The 9,364-nt window shown below is 40.2% G+C and overlaps 1 non-coding gene across 1 annotated transcript; it reads right to left on the reverse strand.

The window, feature by feature from the left end:
* Window positions 1–432: 432 nt before the first annotated feature.
* On the reverse strand, window positions 433–507 carry Trnas-uga (transfer RNA serine (anticodon UGA)). The gene has a single exon. It is a non-coding gene; the product is annotated as a tRNA-Ser (tRNA).
* Between the last annotated feature and the right edge of the window lie 8,857 nt (window positions 508–9,364).

The raw sequence follows: 9,364 nt of genomic DNA on the forward strand, positions 1-9,364 counted from the left end.
CTATGATGTGGGGTCTGAATGAGGCACAGTCAAATGGGGGGATTGGAAGGGGGGGAGGGGTTCTCAGTGCTGGGGCCACTCCTGTTTCGTATTTATATAAATGATGCCCTCTAGTGCTACAGGTGGTTCTAAAACATTTCCGTTTGCTGATGACACTATAGTTGAATTCTTTTATCGTTGCAGCTCGCGCATGCCCGCCCAGACGCGGGAGATTGCTGCGTTGCCAGTTGCAAACGACGCACGCGCCAAGAGAAGCAGCGCCATAGTACAGGGTGATTCAAAAAGAATACCACAACTTTAAAAATGTGTATTTAATGAAAGAAACATAATATAACCTTCTGTTATACATCATTACAAAGAGTATTTAAAAAGGTTTTTTTTTTCACTCAAAAACAAGTTCAGAGATGAAACTTCCTGGCAGATTAAAACTGTGTGCCCGACCGAGACTCGAACTCGGGACCTTTGCCTTTCATGGGCAAGTGCTCTACCAACTGAGCTACCGAAGCACGACTCACGCCCGGTACTCACAGCTTTACTTCTGCCAGTACCTCGTCTCCTACCTTCCAAACTTTACAGAAGCTCTCCTGCGAACCTTGCAGAACTAGCACTCCTGAAAGAAAGGATATTGCGGAGACATGGCTTAGCCACAGCCTGGGGGATGTTTCCAGAATGAGATTTTCACTCTGCAGCGGAATGTGCGCTGATATGAAACTTCCTGGCAGATTAAAACTGTGTGCCCGACCGAGACTCGAACTCGGGACCTTTGCCTTTCGTGGGCAAGTGCTCTACCAAGGTTCGCAGGAGAGCTTCTGTAAAGTTTGGAAGGTAGGAGACGAGGTACTGGCAGAAGTAAAGCTGTGAGTACCGGGCGTGAGTCGTGCTTCGGTAGCTCAGTTGGTTAGAGCACTTGCCCGCGAAAGGCAAAGGTCCCGAGTTCGAGTCTCGGTCGGGCACACAGTTTTAATCAGCCAGGAAGTTTCATATCAGCGCACACTCCGCTGCAGAGTGAAAATCTCATTCTGGAAACATCCCCCAGGCTGTGGCTAAGCCATGTCTCCGCAATATCCTTTCTTTCAGGAGTGCTAGTTCTGCAAGGTTCGCAGGAGAGCTTCTGTAAAGTTTGGAAGGTAGGAGACGAGGTACTGGCAGAAGTAAAGCTGTGAGTACCGGGCGTGAGTCGTGCTTCGGTAGCTCAGTTGGTAGAGCACTTGCCCGCGAAAGGCAAAGGTCCCGAGTTCGAGTCTCGGTCGGGCACACAGTTTTAATCTGCCAGGAAGTATCATATCAGCGCACACTCCGCTGCAGAGTGAAAATCTCATTCTGGAAGTTCAGAGATGTTCAATATGGCCCCCTCCAGACACTCGAGCAATATCAGCCCGATACTCCAACTCGTTCCATACTCTCTGTAGCATATCAGGCGTAACAGTTTGGATAGCTGCTGTTATTTCTCGTTTCAAATCATCAATGGTGGCTGGGAGAGGTGGCCGAAACACCATATCCTTAACATACCCCCATAAGAAAAAAACGCAGGGGATAAGATCAGGGCTTCTTGGAGGCCAGCGATGAAGTGCTCTGTCACGGGCTGCCTGGCGGCCGATCCATCGCCTCGGGTAGTTGACGTTCAGGTAGTTACGGACAGATAAGTGCCAATGTGGTGGCGCTCCATCCTGCTGAAATATGAATTGTTGTGCTTCTTGTTCGAGCTGAGGGAACAGCCAATTCTCTAACATCTCCAGATCCTGTAGTGCAGTTACAGTAGCACCTTCGAAGAAAAAGGGACCAAAAACTTTATTGGCTGAAATGGCACAGAAAACGTTCACCTTAGGCGAGTCACGTTCATACTGAGTTGTTTCCCGCGGATTCTCAGTGCCCCATATACAGACATTAGGTTTAAGTCTATGGGAATGATGACCTTTCTGTTGAGCGGTCGCCATCTTAGCATCAACTGACGCTGACGCCTAGTCAGCAGCGCCTCAAGCGAACAAATGTACAACTAAATGAAACTTTATAGCTCCCTAAATTCGCCGACAGATAGTGCTTAGCTCTGCCTTTTGTCGTTGCAGAGTTTTAAATTCCTAAAGTTGTGGTATTCTTTTTGAATCACCCTGTATAATATAGTTCGCAAACTTACGTTAAGGAGGGAGCGCGCAGTTTACGAAGTAAAGCCACCACGGCCGCATTAACCCTTTCGCTGCTACAGAGATGTGCTCCCCGCATTCCGCGCTGTGCGCGATTTTGTTATCACTGCACTGCTCGCCTGTGCAGACATATGGTGTTCCGACAGCTTTGACACACTTATCATTCGATTTCACAAAAATTATATGGCCCCAAAATTTGATTTTTACACGTCTTTTTGACTGATACCTTCCCCTCATAAATGACTTAATTTTGTGTCGATGTTCAACGCAGTTATTGTGCAGCATTAAATGTGGCAAACCATTGCACGAAATTTTGAAGAGTTTGCAGAGGTCCATAGGGTATACTTTCCGTCTGGTCGATTTTAGTTGCCACAATGTTGAGAATGAAATGTGGACAATATACCTAAATTTCATATAAAATTTACTGTATAACATCATCTCATTTAATTTCAGTACCAGATAAGTGTCGTATGTAATATTGAGAAATAATCCGGCTTTCGCGACTGTAATAAAAGTTTTATTTATACCAGAGTCATTTCGCTTTTTTCTAAAAAGTTCTGCTTAAAATTGGCGAAGTACACAAAACGGAATTGTGGATGTAGTAAAACATAGAAACTAAAATATATTGTCAGTGAGGCGCAATGCGCAAAAAATTTGTGTTTGTCATAACGGGCAGCAAAGTACTTGCCAAAACATAGATCAGTTGATGAAAACATTGAATATGATGATGTTGCCAAAGCAGCGAAGCAAAGAATTGCGTCAGAAAATCAAGTAGCTCGGCAACGTACGAGCCGAAATTCTGCTCTAAATAATACTTTTAATACTGTCGCAAAGGATATATTTCAATATGAATAGTAAAACAGCGACTGCGGAAGAGAAGATATACATACAAAACAGATAACATGAATATTGTATGTGTGCCTTCTCATTGTTTTTAATTGCTGTGAAAAGGAATATTGGAGGACAAAATTAGAAAAACCGAAAACTTATGATTATAATGAAGGGATAAAGAATTAGAAACTTCAAAAAATTACATTCAAACGAATAAAATTCATGAAGTAAGACACTTCGATATTGTTTTTAAATAAACAAAATACTAAGCACCTAACAGGGTTTGAACTCTTAAACTTTCCGTTTAGCATTCAAACATCTTTACCATTACGCAAAATACCGACAAACACTGTTGATACGACTATGAATTATTCACGTTTCGTCGAAGTACAATAGGAAGTAAACAATTACCGCTGTTCTTTATTGCGAAAAAGCGGTTCGTAAGAATGATACAAACACCTTTCCTTGCTATCGCCTGAATTAGGGGGCTTATTGCTTGTTTGGTTTAATTAATTAATATAATATGAAGCAATTGGTATAAAGAATGCTTTTTCCGAACTTTCTATAAAAGAAAGTCTGCTATCAAGACATTGCTTTTGTTCAATTACTTTATTTATGACTGAACGTTTCTAAAACTGAAGCCACTCGTCCGTGGTCTGCACTGCAGTCAAGCTCTGGCAACGTCGTTCTCTCTTCATTGGCTGACTGTATTTTGTGATGTCAGATGCACAGAACGAACCTAAACTCGGCTGCCGTCGTGAATGACACGCACTTTAGCTTGTTAGTAAAGGATGTTGTGTGCAACATTGCCGCTGTTTCAAATAGTGCATCTCATGACATAAGTTCATGGTTTGAAGAAAATAAACTAACGCTAAATCACAGTAAGACTCCGTTTTTCAGTTTCTGTCACGCAATTTAACAAAACCCGACGTTTTAATTTCACAGAGTGGGCATATGATTAGTGAAACTGAACAGTTCAAATTTCTAGGTGTTCAGATAGATAGTAAACTGTCGTGGAAAACCCATGTTCAGGATCTTATTCAAAGACTTAATGCTGATTCTCAAAGGATATTTTTGGCTCATAAACGGGCGGTTCGTAAGAATGATACAAACACCTTGGTGTAAGTTCGCGAATATCTTATCGACCCCTTTTCATTAGTCTGGTTAATCTGACATTATATATATTTACTGTTGTTTCTTGTTAACAATATCAGCTTATTCCCAAGAATTAGCAGCATTCACTGCAGAAATCCAGTTTGTGTAGAAAGGTGTGCAGTATACTGCTGCATCCATTTTCAATAAGCTACCACAAGAATTCGAAAATCTTAGCAGTAATCCACGCGCTTCTAAAACGAAACCGAAGTGTTTCCTCATGGCCATGGGTCACTCTTGTTCTGTCGAGGAGTTCCTTGAAAAATTAAGCTGAGTCCTGTGTTGTATTGTTGACTGCGTTTACACAAACTTATGGCTTGTCTTTTTTTGTATTCGTAAACATTTTATTTTATCTATTGTTACTTTTATGTTGTTTCGTGTACTGAAACGTTCCATGACTTTTGAGATTTGCTCCTCAGTTTGGTCCTACGGAAATAGCCGTGTAAAATAAAATAAAATAAAATATATTCTCTACCGTTTTGACCTATTTCTGTTTCAGGTTTATCAATTTCAGTTGCAACCAGACATTGTGGAAACATGAATGCGTATGTTGGGAATGCTTTATAGCTTTTATGAAGATGTGATGTGAGATCGTTGAAAGTAATCCATTTTCATAATAGTAGCTTTTCATATAGTACTGAAATATGCTTATCGTTTACGTATTTTTAAGTGGGTAACCATCAGTCATTTAAGATACCAATATTAAAAGTTTTGTCTACTTGTCTAATTTAGCTCTTGTGGCACAATACGATTTCAGACTCATCAAATCAGTCATACCAAATCTAGCAATTTTAGATCCTTGTGTCCCCTTGGACAAAATCTGCGGACTATAGTGTTTTACGGAGAAAACTGTCGATTCACTAAAGGCATTAAACAGTAAAATGGTACATGTTATTTGTTTAGTTCAAGCCGTTCACAGAGTTGCAGAAGACACTTGTGTTCAGTTCTGTGATGTTGACAAATTTATTGGGTGTGTGGAAAAGATATTTTTGAAACCCCCTTTACGTGTTGCAGCATTTAAGTTGTTAGTTCGAGAGATTTCCGTAGCAACGTCTCCCATTTTGACACGATGGGGATCCTCCATTGATGGCTGCAACTATTACTACAAGAAATATCACTGATTCGTTTGATAGGAATGAAACCATTCCAATTAGACCAGCCCATGAATTAATGTATAATGCTGAAATTTCAGGTAAACGTTCGTACATAAAATTAAATTCGGGATTTATTCATGCTGCCATAACTGCTTTGAAGCAATCAGAAGTGGCACTAGTGAAGCAGATACAACAAGTATATAAATTGTAAATAAATTAGGAGCTGTTTGTGGTAAGTGGGAAAAGAAGTCCCAATCAAAATAGGGGGAGGGTATCATACACTGTGTTCCATTGCAATTATTTTGCTGGATGGAAAGTTCTCTCTTACGCATTTAGATTTAAATGATATTGTCCATTTTAAATATCCTCGTCTTGTGTCAGATGAAGCAGAAAAAACTTTTTCGAGCTACAAGGCTTTGTTGGCTTACAATAGGAGGTCTTCTTTGAAAATTTTCACGCATATTCATTGTATATCGCAACTCGGATTCAAAAAAGAGAATCTGAAAGAAGTCATAGGTTATCTGTCATGTAATTTTAATAAAAAGCTTGCTATAATATCAGATTCCATATTTATTGTTGGATAAATACATTATAAAATGACAACAGAAATTAGGTCACATTTTTTATATTATTGTGCATATTTTTGTAAATTTTTGGTCCCAGCTGCGTGTATATTGTGGCAATAATTAGGTCGTAAAAATCCTAGCCATAGTTAGAGGCATAGATAAAATTTGAGTGTATGATCAGATTAAAACAGAGTGAGGACATGTTATTAAGTTATAAGACTTCTTAACGGCCAGTAGCGAAACTTGGTGGAAATTACAAATTAAGCTATAGGAAATTGTTGTATTATTACACAAATAAAAAACGAGAACAGAGGAAGGAGACGCCATCATACAATTAAAACATTGTAAGTGACGTAATTGTGTGTTCTTGGTGGAAAGCTGTAATTATAAGGAATACTTTTTTCCTATTTTTCTGTGTTTTGCCCAACCTACATTTTCTAACGTTGCTGTTTCAAAGATGTTATTTGAACATCAAAAAATGTGAATAACAGTAATTGTGGAAAATGGACTTGTGGCACTACGCATTGGTCATGTAAAATAAAAAAAGGATCTGAGCGAGAGGTAAATAATGTGTTTTCTTATGTAATGATAACTTCATTTTGAAAAAAATAATTTAAAACAGAAATAAAACTAATTGCGTAATGTACTAGGGTAGCGGATGGTAACGACAATGTTTCTCTGCCAGCAGTCGACGCATAAGTACCATGAAGTGAATCGCCCTCGAGCGAGATATGCAGAAAATAAACAAAAGCGAACGGCACCGCAGCTAAGACGCGACGTCTGACACGGATAATGCGCTGAGCAAGACGAGCGCGCAGCGCGAACGGCTGAAGCAATTCCTGTACTGCCAAAGAAGGCCAGGTCATTATGATACACAGCAGCCAGATGCGTTTCTGGTAGCATTCTCTTTTGCAGCCACTGCATCGTGTAGGAGTGGTATGCAAGACTTTTGATGCAATTCACCAGCGCAAAGTTTCCTGTAACATCAACTCATGCCATTGCAGTTTCACTAGAAAGTTTTTGATGGTGTTGGCTGCCATACATTCTTTGAAATACGGAAGGTAAAATACAGGGAGCGAATGGTTATCTACGGGTTGAACTGAAACCAGAGGGCACTGGAGCCGAAGGATAAGAAAAGGAAGCAGTAAATGAAATGAGAGTGGTACAGGGTTGTAGGATATCCCTTACGTTGATCAAACTCTACAATGTTGCAAAGGAAAAGCTTGGTGGTTTGTTGATGACATTGCAGTTCTGTCAGACGGCAAAGGCTTGCAAGGGCAATTGAACGGCGTGGATAGTGCCTTAAAAAGAGATTATAAGATGAGCAGTAACAAAAGTAAAGCAAGGATTACTGAAGGAATTAAGTTAGGAAACGAGACACTTCATCTAGAAGACAAGTTTTGCTATTTGAGAAGTAAAATAAATGACGATGTCAGAAGTAGAAAAGATATAAGAAGTAGACTGGCCAAAGCAAGAAAATTATGTCCAAAAATGAGAAATAGTTTAGCACGTAATATAATTTTAAGTTAAAGGAATTCCTTTCTGAAAGTATTAGTATGGAGTGTAACCTTGTACTCTACGGAAGTGTAATGCAGGCGGTAAGCAGGTGAAACAAGAAGAGAACTGAAGCTTTTGAAATGCGGCGCTACAGAGGAATGCTGAAGGTCAGATGGATAAATAGTATAAATAATCTTTTGTATCCCGCCTGGAAGGCGACGCGTGGGTCTGCTCCTGAAAACTGAAGGGTAGGCCGAATGTAGGAAGCTAGGAGGAGCAGGTGAGGTAGAACTCTCGGCACTGCTTTTAAAATAAAAGTGGTTTTACTATATCACAACACAATATTAATTTGAATACATAACTTTGTACTGAGGAGCACGTAGGTGCGAAGCCGGATGTATCAAAATTAACACAGGCAGAATCAGTAGTAGCTCGCCCGCTATGAAAATGAAACAATGTTAGTTGGTCGTCTACTCGTGAACAAATGGTCTGAATTTGGAGCGGCGCTCGTAGAGCTGCACAGCGTCGGCTAGAGGGCGCCGTGGTCGGCGTTGTTCGTCCGCTTTTGCAGTGCCAACCTACGAGAGCGCACCTACTACGTTGTGGCATCGTAGCTATCGATACCACAGAATCTAATCTGGGACAAAATACATTAGTAGCATAACTTGGCGAAAAGAATGGATCTGTTGACGACACATCCTGAGGCATTAAGTAATAGTTTAATAATAAAGGATGAGAGGTTTAAAAACTTTAGAGAGAGAGATGAAGGATTTATTCTAATAAGCAAGTTCTAATGGAAGTAGGTTGCAGCGGCTATGCTGACAGGAAGAGGTTTGCGCACGCTGACGTGGAAGGTTGCTTCAAACCAGTAGTCGGAAACAAGACCACAACAGTGGTATCATGATTCGTAGAAGCTGAAATACACATTGTGGCGAAGCTTTCTTGTTGTTGGCCACAAAGTAGATACCAAAAGCGAGAACGTTGCTAATGAAATTATCACGCTCCACAAGGATATAAAGCGGAGTAAGACGTAGTTGATAGGCAGGGTCCACTATATGCTTTTAACTTCTGGATACTTGTTAATACCACAATCGTTTTATGCCTTCATCATGCTCATCTATGCGAATACTGTACAGTCACCGCTATACCTTATTTATTTATACACATTTCGATTTCCTTTGAATCCATGAGTAGGTGTCTCGTGGTCGAAACGAGACACGTGACCAAAAAATGCATGAACAAGTATATTGGACTTTCACCTTTTCTCCACAGTGCAACCTATCACAGCTGAGTTGCATCAGGATATTCTTATCTTTAGTTTACGACACCAAAAAAGATACGCCTGCTCTATTTCTAAAGTATTACCTACTTTAATGATTTGACCCATTTATTAGGTTGGTACATAAGTTCATAGCTTTCTTGTTTTGCATGTTAGTATTCCGATTGATATGGGATTATTTATCGATTGCCATTTTTTATTTGTAGTTCACTGTTGCTTTTTGAGTTTACATTTTGTCATTTGGAGATAGTGAGTGGAACTGTGAACGCTAAAAAATGGAGTGCCAGGTGGGGAAATCGGATCACTTTCGACATATTCTTCAGTTTGAGTTCCTTAGAGCGGTGACAGCCAGCAATATTTGCGCCGTGTATGGGAATAATACCTTTGGAGAGAGCACGACAAGAAAATGATTTTCTCGTTTTGAGGAGGAGCACTTTAATGACTCTAAACGTTCAGGAAGACCTTTGGTGTTTGATGATGATCATTTAAACGCATTAGTCCACAATGATCCATGTCAGTATACTCCAGAACTGGCAAATGTGATGAATTGTAATGATTCCACCATCGTGCGATATTTGCATGCAATAGGGAAGGTTAAAAATCGGGTTTACCGGTACCCAACGCTCTAACCAAAATCACATAAATTAGTAGGTAGCTGTGGCAAGTTGAAAGAGAGAGAGAGAGAGAGAGAGAGAGAGAGAGAGAGAGAGAGAGAGAGAGATGAGGTATATGTACGTGCGTATGATAAATTCCTTTCTTCAAAAATATTTCTCTTCGTCATACCTCCTCTGTGTTAGCATGGATGAC

The sequence above is a fragment of the Schistocerca cancellata genome, chromosome 5, assembly GCF_023864275.1.
Source record: "Schistocerca cancellata isolate TAMUIC-IGC-003103 chromosome 5, iqSchCanc2.1, whole genome shotgun sequence".
In the NCBI taxonomy this organism is placed as follows: Eukaryota; Metazoa; Arthropoda; class Insecta; order Orthoptera; family Acrididae; genus Schistocerca; species Schistocerca cancellata.